At 44.2% G+C, this 19,805-nt stretch overlaps 1 protein-coding gene across 2 annotated transcripts in view; it reads right to left on the bottom strand.

Moving 5' to 3' along the window:
* The window catches only part of PCTP (phosphatidylcholine transfer protein), a 238,823-nt gene that overhangs the window by 168,447 nt on the left and 50,571 nt on the right, over nt 1–19,805 (bottom strand). The gene's annotated exons all lie outside the window — the stretch shown is intronic.

Here is a 19,805-nt window from a genome sequence, read left to right as displayed (position 1 = left end):
TATTCAGCTCATGTGAATGAAGAGATTCTGGTGGCAGTGGTAATTAGAGAAAAAGATTGAGAACAGCTCAGAACTTTGAAACTTGGCTATAGTTTTCTTCACTCAGTGAACCTGTGCCAAATTTCAGCCTAAACCATCTCAGTGTTGGAACGGGACAGAAACATCCCCTACATGGAAACATAGCAAGTTCGCTTGACCTGATTTATTGATTGTGTGTGAAACTAGTGTTCTGACCTTCATTTTGGCCCTGGTGTCACGCTACTCTAGCATGAGAACAGAAGCTTAGGCCTTTCCCTGACAATCCGAAGTCCAGGACCTATTCTTTGACCTGAATTGGTGTGCCAAGTATGCAGTCATAGTAGACAGTGTACTACTATCCCTATCCTGGTTGTAGTGTTGTAGTACATAGAGCAGCGGTGGCATTGTACAATGTTTTTGAATGGTTATGTGTGACGAGACCTTTTTAGAAAGCGACAATATTATATATATAGTAGGTAGTTATAGTTAGGACCTAGTTTCCATAGGAAATCCGCAACATTCTATTGGGAATAACTTTGGCGCCGGTTGATGAATCGCAGATTTCTCAAAGAAGATGGCCCGCTCCGCTTCGCTCCGTCCCTGAAAGTTTTGGGGGGATTCGTCAAGTGGGGGCTGAGAAAAAATGGGGGGCCCAAATGTTATTTTCCATAGGACGATTAGACACGGCTACAGCCCGAACGGCTGAACGAAATTACACCACATTTGGCAGAGAGGTAGAGTTCGGTTTGCGGATCGCCCTTTTGCGTTAAATGATGTAATTCCCTCCAGTAATTCCTGAGAAAATCAAAAGAAAAAAAATGTGTTATATATCTAAAAGCGCGCACCGTACCTTCTCGTGCGCGAGATGCATTCTGACTGGCTGCCAATGTTTGTCAACACTTCGAAACAGAAATTGTTGGCTGCCATCTTGTGCCTCGGTAGACTGAGGCACCAGAAAGCAGAAAAACAAACGTGTAGAACTCAAAAAGGGGGCAGGTTAGAAGCACCCTGACTCTCTAGGCCAGCACAGGGGGTCCCACAAGGACCCCCAAGGCCAAAAAAAAAAATGTTTTGGTTTTTTTAAAATCGCGGGGTGCGCGTACAGTGCGCGTACGGGTCCACGTACGTACACGTATGGTACGCGCACCGTGCGCGTACCTTTCAGGGAAAGCTGCATGCTCATTGGCTGTCAACACTCAAAACCAGGAAGTGTTGGCAGCCATCTTGTGCTCAGTAGACTGAGGCACAAGAAAGCAGAAAAACAAACATGTAGAACACAAACAGGGGGCAGGGTAGAAACACCCTGACCCCCTAGGCCTGCCCAGGCGGTCCCACAAGGACCCCCCCCCAAGGCCCAAATTTCTTTTTTTTTTAAACCTGGTAGTTTTTTTTTTCAAATTACCCCCCGGGGGACCAAATCGCGGGGCCATAGTGATAAAGAAGTGTGGGGGGTGCCCATTCCCCCCCACACTGCCCCGGGGACCGCCGTCCCCAGGGGCAAAGCAACGCAGCCCCCTGGCGCATACTGGAGGCTCCTGGTGGGCTAGTTGGCCTCCAAGGACCCCCAAGATGCAAGGGGAATTAGCTCCCCCTCTGCAAACGCGCCAGGGGGCTGCGTTGCAGAGATGTGCAAAAAGAGGCATAGCCTCATTACACCTCTCTGCAATGCAGCCCCCTGGTGCATACTGGAGGTTCCAGGTGGGCTAGTTGGCCCCCAGGGACCCCCAGTATGCAAGGGGAATTAGTTACCCCTCTACAAACACACCCAGGGGCTGCGTTGCAGAGAGGTGAAAAAGAGGGTGTGGCCTCATTACACCTCTCTGCAATGCAGCCCACTGGCGCATACTGGAGGTTCCAGGTGGGCTAGTTGGCCCACAGAGACCCCCAGTATGCAAGGGGAATTAGTTCCCCCTCTGCAACAAACCAGGGGGCTGCGTCGCAGAGAGGTGTAAAAAAGGGTGTGGCCTCATTACACCTTTCTGCAATGCAGCCCCCTGGCGCATACTGGAGGTTCTAGGTGGGCTAGTTGGCCCCCAGGGACCCCCAGTATGCAAGGGGAATTAGTTTCCCCTCTGCAAACACGCCAGGGGGCTGCGTTGCAGAGAGGTGTACAAACATTTTTTTTTCAATTTATATTAAAAATATGTAATGTAATTTAAAAAATAATATATCTAAAAATAAATAATTTATAATAATGTAGTAAATCAGTATAAACAATATAACAATTATTACATTTAAAAATTATCATGTACAAAACCATTGAAATTTACTGAAAAAACCATAGGATTCAGCCACGTTATAGTTAGGAATTACCATTTAAAAAACCTTTGAAATTCACTTAAAAAACAATAGGTTTCAGAAACGTTATAGTTCGGAATTAGCATTTAAAAAATCTTGCAAATTCACTGAAAAAAACATAGGTTTCACACACATTATAGTTAGGAATTAGCATTTTAAAAACCTTTGAAATTCACTGAAAAAACCATAGGTTTCACACCAGTTATAGTTAGCTGGTCATTTTACTCATACAAAACCTATGAAATTCCCCTGTTATAGTTAGTTCAGCTAACTATAACTCGCGCGCCCGCAATGCACTGCTGATGACGTCACATATTCCATCCCTCATGAAATGGTCAGTGACATCACTCATGATATCACTGATAACATCTCAAATAACATCCCTGATGACATCACTGATGACATCATCCTTGTGGCAGACCTCCTCTCACCGTAATATAACCTTTGATACACACAATCAAAAATTGAAAGTAACATTTTCAAAACAATTGAGATACCAATTCCAGTTAGAACAACATATCAGTAATTCCAAAATCTACACACACATCCACTCATACACCAACAGTCCTATACAGTCACTCATACATGTACTCACTCATCATATGTACTCATACACCTAAACATCCTGTTACACACCGACACTCATCCATAGAGTTACTCACACACATAGTCACACATACAAAGTATCAAACATCCATTTACTTGCATATACAGCTATACACCCACCAATACACTAATTTCTACAGAATCGTACACATACTTACTCTCTAAAACAATCACTTATAGAAACACATACTTATTTATACAGGAACTCTTACAATCTCTCGCTCTCACATATACTCATTTATATACATCAATACTCACATATATTAGTTTAAAACATATGTAGTTACTCATAAAGATACTTTTGAGACAGTCATTCACTCACTAGCACACCCATACGCACATTTATCCACCTATACAGTCCTGCACACAAGCTGTCTTCAAAACACATACAAACAGTGAGTCAGTCATTCATGCATCTGTGCGCTAAGTACTAGTAGTGAAAGACTGTCTCAATAGTGTCTTTATGAGAACTACATGTGCTTTAAACTAGTAAATGTGAGTATTGGTGTATATAAGTGAGTATAAGTCAGAGTGAGAGATTTGAAAAGTTCCTGTATAAATTAGTATGTTTCTATAAGTGATTGCTTAAGAGACTAAGTGTGTGTATGTTTCTGTAGAAGTGTGGTGGTCTGTGTATAACTGTATTTGCAAGTAAATGGATGTTTGATACTTTGTATGTGTGACTATGTGTGTGAGTAACTCTATGGTTGAGTGTCGGTGTGTAACAGAATGTTTAGGTGTATGAGATGATGAGTGAGTACATATGTGAGTGACTGTATAGGACCGTTGGTGTATGAGTGGATGTGTGTGTCAATCTTGGAATTACTAAATAGGTGTGTTGTAAGTGGTATTGGTATGTCCATTGTTTTGAAAATGTTAATTTGTATTTTTGATTGTGTATATCCAAGGTTATATTAGGGTGAGACGAGGTCTGCCACTCTATCACAAGGATGATGTCATCAGTGAGGTCATCAGTGATGTCATTTGAGATGTCATCAGTGATGTAATATGTGACATCATACGCAGTGCATTGCGGGCGTGCGAGTTATAGTTAGATACAGTGAAAACACATACATACTCTAGGGAACGCTATGCGTTGGGGTATCCCTGTGATTAACATGGCCGCTTCTGTAAAACCCTAGTACATAATAGGGCAGGGGGATTAAAACTACCTCTTAAAACGAGACACAGGGCGCATTTGCACACTGCTAAAGGGAAGTGGGGGGCTGAGGTGACATGTGTGCAAACACACCCTGTGGCCGTTTTAATTGTGGCAATGAAGTCCCCTTGAATCCTGAGAGTCCCTTGGGTCCAACTAGCCTACCAGGCATCTCCAATTAGCGCCACAGAGCTGCGTTGCAGAGAGGTGTACAAAGGGGCATGGCCTGGACCACCTCTCTGCAACGCAGCGCAGTGGCACTTGCTGGAAGGACCTGGTGGACTAGTTAGCCCCCAAGGGCCCTCATGATTGAAGCAGAATTATTTCCCAAGCTTAAAACGCGCCACAGGGCGATTTTGCACACGTCACCTAGTGCCCCGTCCCCTCCCTTGCCCACTGTGTAAACACGCCCTGTGACCATTTTAAGTTGGGAGATTAAGTCCCCTTGAATCCTGAGGGTCCCTAGGGTCAAACTAGCCCACTAGGTACCTCCAGTAAGCGCTGTTGCAGAGAGGTGTAAAAAGGGGCACGGCCTGGAACACCTCTCTGCAATGCAGCGCAGTGCCGCTTACTGGAAGCACCTGGTGGGCAATTTGGCTCCCAGGGGCCCTCAGGATTGAAGGGGAATTATTTCCTCAACTTAAAACGTGCCAAAGGGCGTGTTTGCACACGTCACCTCAGGCCCCATCCCCTCCCTTCCCCACTGTGTAAACACGTCCTGTAGCCGCTTTAAGTTGGGAGATTAAGCCCCCTTGAATCCTGAGGGTCACTAGGGTCCAAGTAGCCCACTAGGTACTTCAGGTAAGCGCCACAGAGCTGTGTTGCTGAGAGGTGTAAAAAGGGGCATGGCCTCTGAACACCTCTCTGCAACACAGCTCTCTAGCGCATACTGGAGGCACCTGGTGTGCTAGTTGGCCCTCAAGGACCCTCAGTATTGAAGGGGAATTAATTTCCCAACTTACAACTCACCTAGGGGCGCGTTTGCAGAGTGCTGCAGGGAGGGGACGGGGCCTCCGGCGCGATGCTGATCTTTTTAATAATTTTTTTTTTAAAGGGGGGCTGTGAGGCCCCACTTCTTTTCCTTTTTAATCCGCCCTGGGGACCCCATCCCCCAGGGCCTGACCCCTTATTTTATTTTTTTTTAATTTGTAGGGGGCCGCATGGCCCCCCCTCTTGAGCCTCAAGATGTCCCCCTCGAAGCACCCTTCCATACTACCACCGAGGTAGAGCAGAACAGAACAGCGGACCTTCCAAAAATGGCATGGTCCCTGAGCCACACAATACTTGAATGTTGCCAGATATGGTAACCAAGTATGTGTGAAGGACGCAAATCACTCATCAATAATAATAATGCACACAATACCATGTGTAGCGGTGATGTGCAGGACAAACCTCACTATACGGATCATAAACCTCTCCATCTGTATTTATACTACTGGTGCTTGTAGTGTTCTGCACAATAGACGCACCATGTTACCTCAGGCAGTGGGGAAGATCTCGGACATTAGAGTGTGTTGTCCTTCCCTGGAAGCGGAAGTGCAGTGGGCTCGTCCAATGTACGCCAATCCAGAGTAGGAGTATAAATAAATAAGCAGCAGCTGTGGGCGTGGTTCACTTGTGAACTGTAAAGGCAAACGCGTCTGCCAGAGCGGCGAGCCTCACCCTGCCACGTGGTTGCCACCATGACCCCGGGCCTCCTCAACGCAGGCCCCCTGCGAACCCAGCGGCACAGCACCGCAGACTTATGTCTGTATAGACTACTGCCTTTGATCTACACTGCGGACAGCAGGGCTCACAATTCACATGGAGTAGTGATTGCAGATGACACAGTGCAGTACGCAAGATACATTGCTCCCAGTGCGGCCCTCTCAGACCACGCATCATCACAGGGTGCGCACACGCTAAGTACATCAGGTGCCACTAACTCAGTGCACCATAACTCATCGCCATGTTGCCTTATTAAGGCAGAATAGACAAAAGACATTTGTTCGAGTGTGGCCCCTCCCTGGACCATGCATCATCGCAGGGTACGTACATGCTGAGCGCCAAAGGTACTACTAATTCAGTGCACCATAAGTCATCGTAAGGAACGGTGAACAATTTTATGTCAGCAGTGAGGCATAGGGTCACTCGAAAGTCACCCAAAAATACTTATAATATAAAAAGAACAGAATAATCGAAATACATTAATGATTACAATCCAATGATTTTGAAGATGTGGATTGCAAATATGGACAAACAATATGTTGCAGATAACTGAATAGCTGTTTCTCACTATGTCATGTCATATACAAGTTTGACAAGACAGAATTGAAAGTAATGTGTGAAGAAATTTCACAGGAGAAGACATTTTGCAAAACATTGTACAGCTTCAGAGTGAAGATGCTTTCACGTCGAGAAATTTGATTGTACGAATGTTCGGATCGATAGACATATGCAAGTTTAGATTCAAAGTCAAGAGGAATCATCTGGATAAGTCTAGGTCTTGCTGTGGCACAAAATCGAGTTTTAATATAAATGATATAAAACAAGTTTGTGATATAGAGTTACCTTTCCTTGGTAGTCAAGATAAATGTACAGAAAATAACAGTTTGATAAGTGTACGTTGAAGAAGAGATGGAAGATAATAGTGATGTAAAGTTTCAAAAAGAAATAAAGTTTAAAGTAGTTTCTGGAGAAAATCCCAACTGAGTATAAGATCCCTCAAATCTACACAATATCCTTTTAGTATCCTTGCTTCAAGAACTTGTTTTAAGTAACTTATAGCTTTACTATAATCACCATATTCATCTTGCATGTCCAAACGAACACTGAATGGCAGTCTACACTGCAGACAGCAGAGCTCACATTTTGAACTATAACGTCCCTGAAACCTACATATTTCGATATTGTATTTCATAAATGTTACCACCAACCATTCACAATGGATTGGCTAACAATCACCCCACACGCATCCACCACAGACGTCACTGGACATGTGACCCTGGTAATAAAAAGGAGTTGAGCGCACGTGCCCTTACCCAGTTCCACTATCTATCTGTGTCCATGTGTTCATTATGTATGCAACATGCTGCCCCTAGGCCCTACCACATTACATAGTGCTCTGGACCATCTTACCTTTGACAGTGGGGAAAAACGTTTACTAGTTATGTAACTTTGTCTCGCTTATTGTACGTACTTGTACAATGCATCATTAGAGTACTGCAAGGAGAGTGTATACTGAATGTATAAGTGTGTAAGAGTCGGAGTGATTGTATAAGTACATATGTTGGCGCAGCCTAACTCCGACAACGACCTTGTCTCTAATTGACTGCCCTCCATGTGCCAAAAACTGAAACTTCAACTTTCCATGGCCCTATACTGCTACAGCTGCAACGCTCTACTGAATGTGCAATAAAAATTCATATCTACACAGATATCTCATGTCCACCAGTTTTCCTGTGTGAAACTAATGATGAATATAGGGTCAGTAATTCCCCGTACCTTCCATGTTGGCCATATTGTGGGACTTGGCTCACAGTGACACTTTGGCTTTTGCAACCCGGGTGATGGCAGCACTCCAACACGAACACCCCCATCCAGTGTTCTCAGATTTTTTAAGCTTTCTATATGCCAAAGCCAAATAAGAAGTAGCCCAAACTAGCCCAATATTGCTACATTAGGGAAGGAGGGGCGGGGAAAGCGTCAGGTGGTGAATGCATTGGAACTGATGTTGCAGCAGTATGCCAAGTAAATATTTGTCTAATAAAGCGCTTTAACATACTACTTTGCTGGGCCGTTGTATATATTTTATATTCTGGCAACTAGCACAAACCAAAATTTTACCCCATAACCAGAAAAATATAGCCCAATTGTGTGTGATCTAGCCCAATCTGGCAACACTGACTCCACAGCCACTCCCTCATGGTTGGTTTACATCCACACCACACCCATCCAGCACAGGCGTCACAGGACAAATGACCCTGCTAATATAAAAGACTAACTTATTTCTCACTGAGTTAGTACCACCGCAAGCACGGGAGAGGATGGTTTGCAGCAGCCTGGATGCAGAAAGGCTGTACAGCGATTTAGGCATACGCAGTCGTATATACCCTGCCATTACCCTTTCTTATTGCATTTTGAATAGGTTTTCCAATAGCAGGACAGTTTTTACAGTCAACCTAATGTCAGTCGCTCCCACATCTGTCGCAAAGTAGTTGAGTATTTCTTTTTTCATACTTTGTACTCTTAAATTTGCCATCAAATTATGACGAACTTTCCTTTCTATGATTTTTTTAAAGAGGTAAAGTGTGTTGGGAGTATCAAAGCATGCAGACACGAGCGCGGCATTCCTCTCACAGCTGCTGGCTGCCTCTCGTAGCTTTGGGAATGTTATGTTTTGAATGTGAGAAGGTTCAGAGGTAGAAGTTAACGGAAGTTCAGTCATTCTTGCTTTATACTTGCTGCTTACAAAACATGTTCTGAGGATTCAACCACATCAAAATGATTACCGCCCTGTATTTTGATTCATGTATACTGGTCTTTCCTACAATTACAATTTCTGTACTAACTTTCAGATGTGGGAGCTTGAGCGTGCACTATATCCCGGCACATGGTTGGAGACACACCGGTGACACAAAGGTGAGCTGCGATTTTCTCAAGTGTCACTCTCTCTCTCTTTCTCCTTTGATGGATGCATGACGCACAATCTTATCTTGCTTTTTATCTAACAGGCTCTGATTCACAAATTGACACCCCCCACCCAAACACCACTAGAGCTGAACACGTGTAGAACCTGCGATGATGCATGGCCATCCTAGCAATCAACACCTACTCTGAATTGTGAGCTCTGTTCACCATGTGTACTGAGGCTGAGGAGGTTCCTTCGGCACGTGGTTGACTCTCTTCGACACACGCCAGTGGCGGACGATGAGCAGAGAGGCTTGTTTGCGTAACAGCGGGCACTCGCCTCAAGCCAATGGGAGTGGATGGGGTGCAGCAGCCTGAATGCGCAGTGGCAGGCAGTCAGCTCCAGACAGTGAGAGTGCATGGGGTGCAGCAGCCTGGGAGCGCAGCGACTGTTATACACCTCTGGGCAGTGCAAGTGTATGGGCTACATCAGACTGGAGACCGTAATATCAAGAACGGCGATAACATTATCACAGCTTTAGCGGGAGGAACCTGCCAATAAAGCGGCGATAAGTGGCTTGCTAATATGCCCTTGAGAATTCTCAAAGAAACCCAGGTTCTGGTGTGAAGGACATCAAACCTGGGCTTCTATGGGAATTCACAAGGGCATATTATTAAGCCCCTGATCGCCACTTTAGCGGCAGTTTCCTGCCACTAAAGTGGAGATAGTGTTATCGCCGTTCTTGATAATATGGCCCTGGGTGAGCAGCGGCTGTTAGACACCGCAGGGAAGTGGAAGTGGATGGGATGCAGCAGCATGGGTGCCCAAAGCAGAAACAGTGAATTACTTGTTTGCAGTTGTATATAGTCTGCAGTTACTAATTCTATACTATCTTTCGGATAACTAAACTTGAGGGTGCAGCATGTCCCAGCATGTGGTTGGAGACAGACCAGGGATACAAAGGTGAGCTGCGAAGATTTTCTCCAGTGTCAACACTCCCTCTCCATCTCTTCCTTTCTCTCTCAAACTTTCTTTCTTTCTATGCCTCTTCCTCTCTCCCATTATTTCTCTCACTTCCTCTCTCTCTCTCTCTTCCTCTCTCTCTCACTGTTTGTCTCTCTTCTTTGTATCTCACTCTTTCTTTCTTTCTTAATCTTTTTCTCTTCCTCTTTCTCTCTTTGCTTCTCTCTCTTCCTCTCCCTTACTCTTTCTCCCTCTCTCTTCCTCTCTCTCACACTGTTTCACTCTCTCTCTCACACTTCCTCTCTCTCTCTTCCTCTTTCTCTTTCACACGGTTTCTCTCTTCCTTGATTCTCTCTCTTTCTCTCTGTCACTCTTTCTCTGGCTTCCTCTCTGTCTTCCTCTTTCTTTCTCTTTCGCTCTCTGTCACTCTTTCTTTCTCTTCCTCTTCCTCTCACTCCTGTGCTAGACGCATAACGCTCCATCCTATTTTTCTTTATGTCTTGCAGGCTGTGATTCACAAATTGTAGGGAAATGACACGCCATGGCTATTCATAGTTTTATTTGTTGTTGTTTTGTTTTAATAAAATATTTTATATGTAAACCCATACATGACTAAGATTCTTATTTGTCGAACCTCACAAGCATATCTTTTATTAAAACTGCAACACCGGCCGATTTTTTAGGCTTCACATTTAAAAACATTCCTGTCACATATGTTTGTGGGGGGTGAGCGAGGATGGCGGACAAGGAGCTGCTGCTGGGGGATTTTGGAATAGTGTTGGGTGTCCAACCTGCATCACCGTTGCCTCCATTGCATCTCTACTCAGAGGCCTGCAAGCCGGCGGGCTGCTCGTAAAAGTGCGGGCCTGAGAAGTCGCACGGGAACACCTGCAAGCCCCCCAGTGGTTTGCAGAGTGAGACTTGCCCTCAAGAAGGTTGTTGACGGTATGGTGGTGATGTGGGAAAAGGGTGCGTTACCTGCTGATGTGGGGAGAGGCAGCCTGAATGGGGTATCTCTCACAGACAGAGCTCAGGTATATTTAAAAATACCTCGGACAGATGCCAGCTGAAGACTGAATCACAAAATGACTTTTCAATACTCATATAGTGAGACTTATGAGCATTTCGTACCCAGGCTCGCAGAGGGACAACTACGGCCCGTCTGCTCAACTCACAGAAGCAAATCTACGGGCCACCCGCTCCCAAAGGAACAGCAGCGAAGTAGCTCACAGAGATACAGGCACAGCACCATACTAACTCGCAAAGGTAGACAGCTGCGAGCCGACGGACTGGCTTCTAAAGGCATACCTCCAAAGTGGTGATGTTGGGCACAGGTAAAGTGAAAGTGTTATCTTCCTACTAGTGTCCTGGAGTTGAAGTCATGCTGTCTGGTGCTCACCTGTATCTCCTTTATTGTTAATAAATCTTAAACCTTCACAGCGTCCAAATCATCATTACACAGAGCTCCGCTATATTAAATTGCCTCCGGAACCTTTTTATTAGATTTTCACTCAATGCGAGGCACAAGATGGCTGCTAACACTTCCTGGTTTCAAGTGTTAGTAGCCAATCAGAGGACATGTCCTACTTTGAAGAGCAGCCAATCAGAGGCAAGCTGGTGCTCGGGAATAAGGCACAGACCATATATATATATATATATTTTTCCCCTTTAATATCTCAAAAAATACTGAACGGATTTACACCATTTCAACAAAACCGCGCTTTCTAGACCAAGACCTTTCTACCTGCCAAACTTGGCGTAATTCCGTTCAGCCGTTTAACCTATAGCCTTGTCTAAAGTTTCCTATGAAAAATCCATTGAGAAAACAAGTTTTCACACCCCGTTTTTCTCAGCCCCCCCCTTGACCAATCAGCCCTAAACTTTCATGAAAGAAGCTGATCACAAAAGAGAAACTTTTCGAAAAATGTTGTAAACAATCGTCAAACGACGCCAAAGTTATAAGCAGAAGGAGAGCTCCAGGAGGGGGTCGCGCCCCCCCCCTCCCAACATGAGTGAAGCCCCGAGACTGCGGGGACCACAGCAGGCACCCGCAGCCCCAGCGAGCCCCCGCTATTATTTTTTAAGAAATGCCCCAAGGACCTACCCACCCCAGGTTTTTTCATTAAAATAAAACACGAGAACCCACGACCACAGCGCGAATTACACTTTTTTTTTTTTTTTTTTACATTTTGGGGCCCTGGGGGTCCTTCTAGGACCCCCAGACCAGGCCTAGGAGGTCAGGGTGTTTCTTCTCTGCTCCTTTCTCTGGTGTTCTACCTTTGTTTCTCTGTTTTCTAGTGACTTGCTTCTACCGAGTGACAAGATGGCTGCCAACACTTCCTGGTTTGGTGTGTTGGCAGCCAATCACAGTAAAGCTCGCGCACGCAACTAAACTCCGCCCAGATATTGAAACTTTTATTTTCGTTGTGCTCTCTCTTCTCTGTGCAGCTCAACTTCAGCGCCAAACGACGCTGGGGCACGAGGAACAGGTTTGGGCTTGGAGGACTGTGAAAGGCATGACAAGCATCTCCAGTGCGTAGCAACCCACTTGAGATTTTAAGTACTTTATTTGAAGAGAGAGCACAACGCTCCACTGTGAGAAATATCAATGAACTCCAAAGACCAGCAGGCCACAGTGTGGCCACGCCCATCTGGGCGGGAGAAGTAAATATAATGTGTGCTCTCTCCTTTGCAGATTGAACAGCAGCCCTTGATAAAGTGAGGAGAAATCACGAAACGCGTTGGGCAGGACAATTCATTTGTGCGAGGCGCTGACAGCTGCTTGAACACTGCATGTTCTCCTAAGAATAAAAGATGGCAAAAACGTAACTTACCTGTGATGGGCTTTCTTAACAGCAGGCAACTCTTGTTGGATATATATATATATATATATATATAATCTACTGCACAGGAAGAGCATTTTTTGTTTTGCTTATAACCTTGGCGTTGTTTGATGATTCTTCCTGAAATTGTCAAAACTAATTCTTTGTTCATATTAGCTCCTATGTTAAAAGTTTGGGGGTGATTCGTCAAGGGGGGGGCCGAGATAAAAGGGAGGTCCAAAATTGTGTTTTTTCCATGTTAATTTCCAGCAGAAACTTTAGACAAGGCTACAGGTCGAACGGGTGAACGGAATTACCCCAAATTTGGCAGGGAGAAGGGTCTTGGTCTAGAAAGCACACTTTTGTTTATTTGGTGTAAATCCGTTCAGTAGTTTTTGAGAAATATCAAAATTTACAGATATCGATATTTGGATATCTGCCATTTGATTGGGTGAGGCGTTACGAGCACGAGCCTGCTGCTTAATGCCTGCGAGCGCTGGGAGCGGTTGCAACTAGGAAGTGTTGGCCACCGTTTTGTGATTCCGTTGAAGAGAGTAAGGGGAAAAAAGGGCGAAAAAAGTTGGAAAGGAGGGTAGGAGCACTGTAATCTCTGAGGGGGAATGCGAAACAAAGTAGTCACTCTTACAGGTCTGAAAGTGCAGTGTTGCTCAGAGTGGCATGGTGCTGCTATGATATGGTGCTACACTCGGGTATGAAACAGAGAGCCTAAAGCGTGAGCTCATTGCTGTAAAATGATGTGGTTTGGTCTTTGTAGCATACATGTGCAAGTAGTGTTAGTAGGTGTTTATACCATACAGGGAGTAGGAAGCGAACTACTGACCACTATTGTGCGTTTATACTATACCGGAAGCGGGAAGCGAAGTACTCACGCCTACCGGTGTGAAGGCTTGGGGATGAAAACCGAGGTGATTGCTGAGAAGGGATGGGCTCTGGGCGCTGTAGTATACGTGTGCATGTAGTGTTAGTACATGTCTATACTATATAGGGAGTGGGAAGCAAACTACTGACCGCTATCGTGCATTCATACTGTACGGGAAGCAAAGTAGTTGGCTGCCATTTTGTGATTCCGTTGAAGCGAGTATGGGAAAAAAGGGCGAAAAATGTTGGAAAGGAGGTCAGGAGCACTGTAATCTCTGTGGGGGTGTGCAAAGCGAAGTAGTCACTCTTACCGGTCTGAAAGTGCGGTGTTGCTCAGAGTGACATGGTGCTGATATGATATGGTGCTACACTCGGGTATGAAACCGAGAGCGTAAACCGTGAGCTCATTGATGTCAAGTGATGTGATCTAGTCTTTGTAACACATGTGTGCAAGTAGTGTTAGTAGGTGTTTATACCATACAGGGAGTGGGAAGTGAACTACTGACCGCTATTGTGCATTTATACTATACTGGAAGCGGGAAACAAAACAGTCTCGCCTACTGGTGTGAAGAGTCGGGGATGAAACCAAGCTGATTGTTTCAAAGTGATGGACTCTGGTTGCTGTAGGATACTAGCCGCTGTAGTATAACTGTGTAAGTTGTGTTAATATGCGTTTATAGTATATGGGGAGTGGGAAGCGAAGTAGTCACTCCTACTGTTCTGAAGACTCGGGGATTAAACAGTGAGCCTAAATCGTGAACTCATTGCTGTAAAGTGACGTGCTCTGTGCGCTGTAACATACCTGTGGAAGTAGTGTTAGTTTGTGTTTTTCAATACAGGGAGTGGGAAGCAAACTACTCCCCCCTACCAGTCTCAAGACTCGTGGATGAAACCATGAGCTCATTGCTGTAAAGTCATGTGCTCTGTGTAGTATTCCAATGTAAGTCATAGTAGAATGTTAGTATGTAATTCTACTAGAATGTAAGTATGTAATGTTAGATTGTAGGGCAGTCTTAAGGGGAACCTTGGGGAGTTTGGCCTCAGTTTTCCAAAGACTCATGAAGGAAGTTCTGGAGGGTTGTAATAGTGCTATCGCCTTCCAGGATGATATTCTAGTCTTTGGAAAGGATTTTGAGGACCATGACAAGAATTTGGAAAAAGTGTTGCAATGTGTACAGAATAAAGGTTTAACCATAAAATTTGCAAAGTGTAAATTTAGACAAAGTAGTGTGGAATATTTGGGTCATGAGATCTCTTCACAAGGCATCAAACCTAAATTCAATCATATACAAAGTATATCTAATGCTCCCGCTCCAACCACAAAAGAACAACTGGTATAATTTTTAGGTCTTACTGAATTTTACAGCAAATTTGTAAAAGATTATGCCTCAAAAGTTCATTCTTTAAGATTACTGTTGAAGAAAAATGAAACATTTGTTTGGAACAAAGAACAACAATTTGCTTTTGAACTCCTTAAGAATGAAATTGTCAATGCCCCTTTCTTAAGAAGATTTGAAGTTGGTAAAGATTGTATAGTAGCTGTGAAGTAGTGTGGCTCACTGGTTAGAGGCGGCAGACCCGAGAGCAGAGGACGGCCCGGGACCAGGGTTCGATTCCCGGCGCGGCAGGTTTCTGGACCAGGGTCAGCAGACTCGATAATTCTCTCGCCTCGGTGCCCACTCTGATCAGCGATCACACTCGGCAACTCTGGGCATTAGCTTGCCTCATCTTCACTAACGGCCCCACCAGACCGCCGGGGATGCCTGGTCTCACCCTGGAGATACCCATTAAGGGACCATCTCTCAGGGAAGCCAGGAAGGGTTTCGCAGCGGTCGAAGCGCCTTGGGACCCTACGGGTAAGTAGTGCGCTATATAAATGCCAATACATTTACATTTACATTTACATTTGATGCAAGTAATGTTGGATTAGGGGCTGTACTGTTGCAAAAGAATATGGGTGAGGAGTATGTAGTTTCTTATGCTTCTAGGACTCTTAGAGGTGCAGAATACAACTATTCTACCATCGAAAAAGAACGGTTGGCTTGTACTTGGGCTGCGCAACATTTTAGACAATTTCTGTGGGGCACAAAATTTTGTTTAAGAACTGACCACAAGCCGTTAATTAACATGTTGGCAGGTGGAGGTGGTCGGACCTTGACTGCTCGTGTAGCACGTTTAGCGGCTAAATTGCAAGAATTTCAGTGTGCAATTGAGTACATTCCTGGTCGTTTAAATGTACATGCTGACTGCATGTCAAGGTTACCCTTGCCGGACAATTGTGTAATTAGCAATATTGATAATGATTCTGATGTGGTTTTCTCTATTGACGATATAAATAGCGATAATTTCAAAAGTGGGTCAGATGCCATTTCTGAGGCAGAATGGAGAGCTGCTATGAGTGAAGACAGCATTTTGTCGGATGTTGTTGAGTTTTTGCAGAATGGTTGGCCTGAAGAAAGAAAGCTTTCTGGCGAGATATCATCCTTTGATAAGATTAAGGAAGAACTTATGTTTGATTATGGTTTTGTGACTAGAGGTGACAAAATAGTGCCTCCTTTCAAGCTAAGAGAAAAAATTGTTTCTATGGCTCATGAAGGGCACATGGGGATGTCCAGCACCAAAAGACGCATCAGGGAATTTTACTGGTGGCCAGGTGTGGATAGAATGGTTGACAAATGGGTCAGTTCTTGTTCTCCTTGTGCGAAGAGTGAGAAGTCTGTTAAACCTCTGGATGTTAGTGTTTCTCCTATTGAATTTGTTTTGAGTCCTTGGAAAAAACTTGGTGTCAACATTATTGGTCCACTTAATTTGTCTACTGATAAGGAAGTGTTTGGTTTGGTGTTGATTGATTATTATTCTAAATGGCCGGAGTTGAAAGTGGTTGAGAGAATTACTTCTACACAGGTTATTGAATTTTTGGATGAGATTTTTTGTAGAGAGGGTACTCCTGCTGAAATTGTTTCGGACAATGGTCCTCAGTTTATTAGTAGAGAGTTTGCTTTGTTCATTGAAAGATGTGGCATAATACATAAGCGAGTATCTAATTACAACCCTCAGGCCAATGGTCAAATAGAACGCTTTAATAGAGTCATCAAAGAGTCTATTCAATTGGCACTTAAGAGTCACATGGATTGGAAAAAAGCGTTACGTGCAACCTTGTTGTCTTATCGTACTTCTCCCAATTCTGTCACTGGTCTTTCCCCATTTGAAATGTTACGTGGTAGGAAGCCTGGTTCAAAGCTTCTTCCTTGGTGGATGAAAGTTAAAATATTTCCTAGTTCTTCCGATTCTTCTAAAGTTCAGGAGAGAGTTTCAAGGTATCAAGGGAAGATGAGAGGAATTTCTGCACAGAAAACCAATCATAGTTCAAAAATCAAGATTGGAGATTTTGTAAGAGTCAAGTTTGGTAGGTTTTGTGGTAACAAATGGGGAAAATGGTCAGATCCATGTAAGGTGGTGGAAATATTCAGCAAAGCAGTAAGAGTAGAAGATGGCAAAATATGGAATTTTAGACGAGTTTTTTTATGTAAATCTACGGAATCTAAACTGTCTCCTCAAGTTTGTTCTCCAAGGTCTCTTGAAGAGAATGAAAGTTACTCTGCAATGTTGGATACTTTTGGTGGTGACCCACAATGTTTTGACACCAATGTGTCCATTCCTGCGAGTGTAAGCAATACCCAAGTTCCTGTTTCTTGTAATATCTCTGATAAGGATTGTGTAAGTAATGCTGTATGTTTGAATAGTTCTGCATTGAGAAAAAGTTCTCGCATCAAACATACTCCTGTTAAATTGCATGATTTTGTGCGTTAGTTTTTTTTTGTGAGGTTTTCTTTCACTGTTATTTTTGGGGTTTTTTAAGGGGGAAGGTGTGTAGTATTCCCTGTTAGAACGCTCTTATGGAATTGTTATGGTTTTTATGTCACTGAGTGTTCTAACAGTGGGGGTTGGTTAGAGAGACTTTGACTTCTGGACATTGTGGATGTACAATTTGTCTGTTCTGAATAAACTGGTTTCTACTGGTAATTGGTCTACTGGATTACTTCAGACATGTTTTAAGTGAGATCTCGAATATCTTCCGGTTCGATTTCAACAGGAGCAGCCTGTCAGTTGATGCCTTTGTGTTCTACTGCAGCTTCCCAGAGTGTTCTAAAGAACAACTAGAGCGCAAACAGCCTTACTTATGTCAAAATTATGGCACACCTAAAGCCATCTTCATTGGAATAAACTGGTAACACTTAAAACATTTAAATTAAAAAGGAACAAAATGAGGGGATTCAGGTTGCCATAGAAATTATGGTTAGTGCTGCAGAAAGAAAATTTAGGGCATGTTTTAAGTGAGATCTCAAATCCTCTTCTATTTCATTAAACAATTCTGACATGCAGGCTGAAACATTCACTTTCAATACCAGCAGTAGACTTCCAGTTAACTCCCTGGTGAGCAGTAGCTTTACAACAGTGATCTAATGAACAACTAGAGTGCTAACATTCTGAATTTATGGCAAATGTGTGACACATCTGAATGCCTTCTTGATGGAATCAAAGTAAAACACTGAAAGCATTTCCTACTGAGGAGACTGCAGTAAATGAAGAAATTAGGAAACTTCATTACAAATAAGTCTCCCAAGATAACCACCAGAGACAAAAGAGCCCAAATGTAGCACAAATATCACCCAGATGTAGCCCACATATAGCCTAATGACAGAAGTTAGTTTTTCTGCAGTTTTATATAGTGCAGACTGGTCAGGTATAGGAGCGTTACATCTTACTTGGAGCACTTATTAAGTATTTTGCACAAAGTACGTGAGATTGACCTTGCGAAACATTGAACTTTACGATTCTATTAACCTGAAGTTGTTCTGAACCGGGCTTTGTAACACCCGTTTTTACCTACTGGTTTGAATTAATTCTCACTGTATTGTATTAGGAAAGAGGATTTACTGTTTTTATGTACACTTTTATGATCTATGTTTCTAAATCAGATCGAATAAGGTTTAATGAATTTTATGGCAGGACGGAGGCGAGGATTATGCATATCTTCCCTCACTTTATTTACCCTAAACCCCCTACACTACCCAAACACCACTGCACTGCCCTTAACCATAAAACACTACCCCCACATTACCCAAACACGACTGCACTACCCTAAACCCTAAAACACTACCCCAGCACTTCCCCTACACTATCCAAACACCACTGCACTACCCTAAACCCTAAAGCACTACCCCCAGCACGACTCTGTACACTACCCAAACACCACTGCACTACCCTAAACCCTAAATGTACCCCCAGCATGAACCCCTACACTACCCAAACACCACTGCACTACACTTAACCATAAAACACTACCCCCAGCATGACCCTCTACACTACTCAAACACCACTGCACTACCCAAAACCCTAAAACACTACCCCCAGCACGACCCCGACACTCCCCAAACACCACTGTACTACCCTAAACCATAAAACACTACCCCGAGCATGACCCCCTACACTACCCAAACACCACACTACCCTAAACCATAAAGCACTACCCCAGCACGATCCCTACACTACACAAACACCACTGCACTACCCTAAACCGTAAAACACTACCACCAGCATGACCCCCTACACTACTCAAACACCAGTGCACTACCCTAAACCCTAAAACACTACCCCCTGCATGACCCCCTGCACTACTGCACTACCCTAAACCCTAAAACACTACCCCTAGCACAGCCCAAACACCACTGCTATACCCTAAACCCTAGAAAAGAAACCCCCACCCCATGCCCAATCCCCCTTACCTCTCACTCCTCGTGGTTCCTCTCTCCTCGTTGTTCCTACTTCACCTCTTCTCTGAGGGGCGGTGCACGTCGTTGTGAGGAAACGGAACAGCCTCTGTTTCCTTACAACGACGTGGATCATCTACATGTTTTTTAGAACGCATGGTCATTTACCATACATACCTTTACCACAAAATTTGTTGTAAAGGCATGCATGGTAAATGACCATGCACTGTAAAAAAATTCGTAGAAATGACTTTGCGATGTACAATGCATGCGTGGTAATGCATGCGTTGTAATGGTATCGCAAAGTAAAAAAGTTGTTGTAACGGCTATTTACCGATCGAAGCTGGCCCCTGTTCTTCAGTGAGACGTTTATTTGATTAATTGGGAGGAAGGAATGCATTCCCGGCTGTTGTATTGTGAAAGTGTCCGCGTGGCCTGGTTTCACTTCCGGTGAGAGAGTGGAAGAGTCTGTTTGGATCTAAAGGAGTTCTGTTTTTGGACGGGTCCGGCGCGACACGTCATCAGAAAACATAGCTAATGGAAAGCGTCCTCCCTGAAGTGTGGAGCAGTGCCATGAGAGGTCCCACCGCAGTGTGACCGTACCGCGTGACCCATGTGCCACCTCCACCTCCGGGGTACGGGAGGCAGAAGCGGTATCACAGGTCCTCTTGAAGACCGTT

The sequence above is a fragment of the Lissotriton vulgaris genome, chromosome 7 (assembly GCF_964263255.1).
Source record: "Lissotriton vulgaris chromosome 7, aLisVul1.2, whole genome shotgun sequence".
Lineage (NCBI taxonomy): Eukaryota > Metazoa > Chordata > Amphibia > Caudata > Salamandridae > Lissotriton > Lissotriton vulgaris.
The sequence above is the reverse complement of the archived record's forward strand: the minus strand, read 5'-3'. Positions and strand labels throughout refer to the sequence as shown.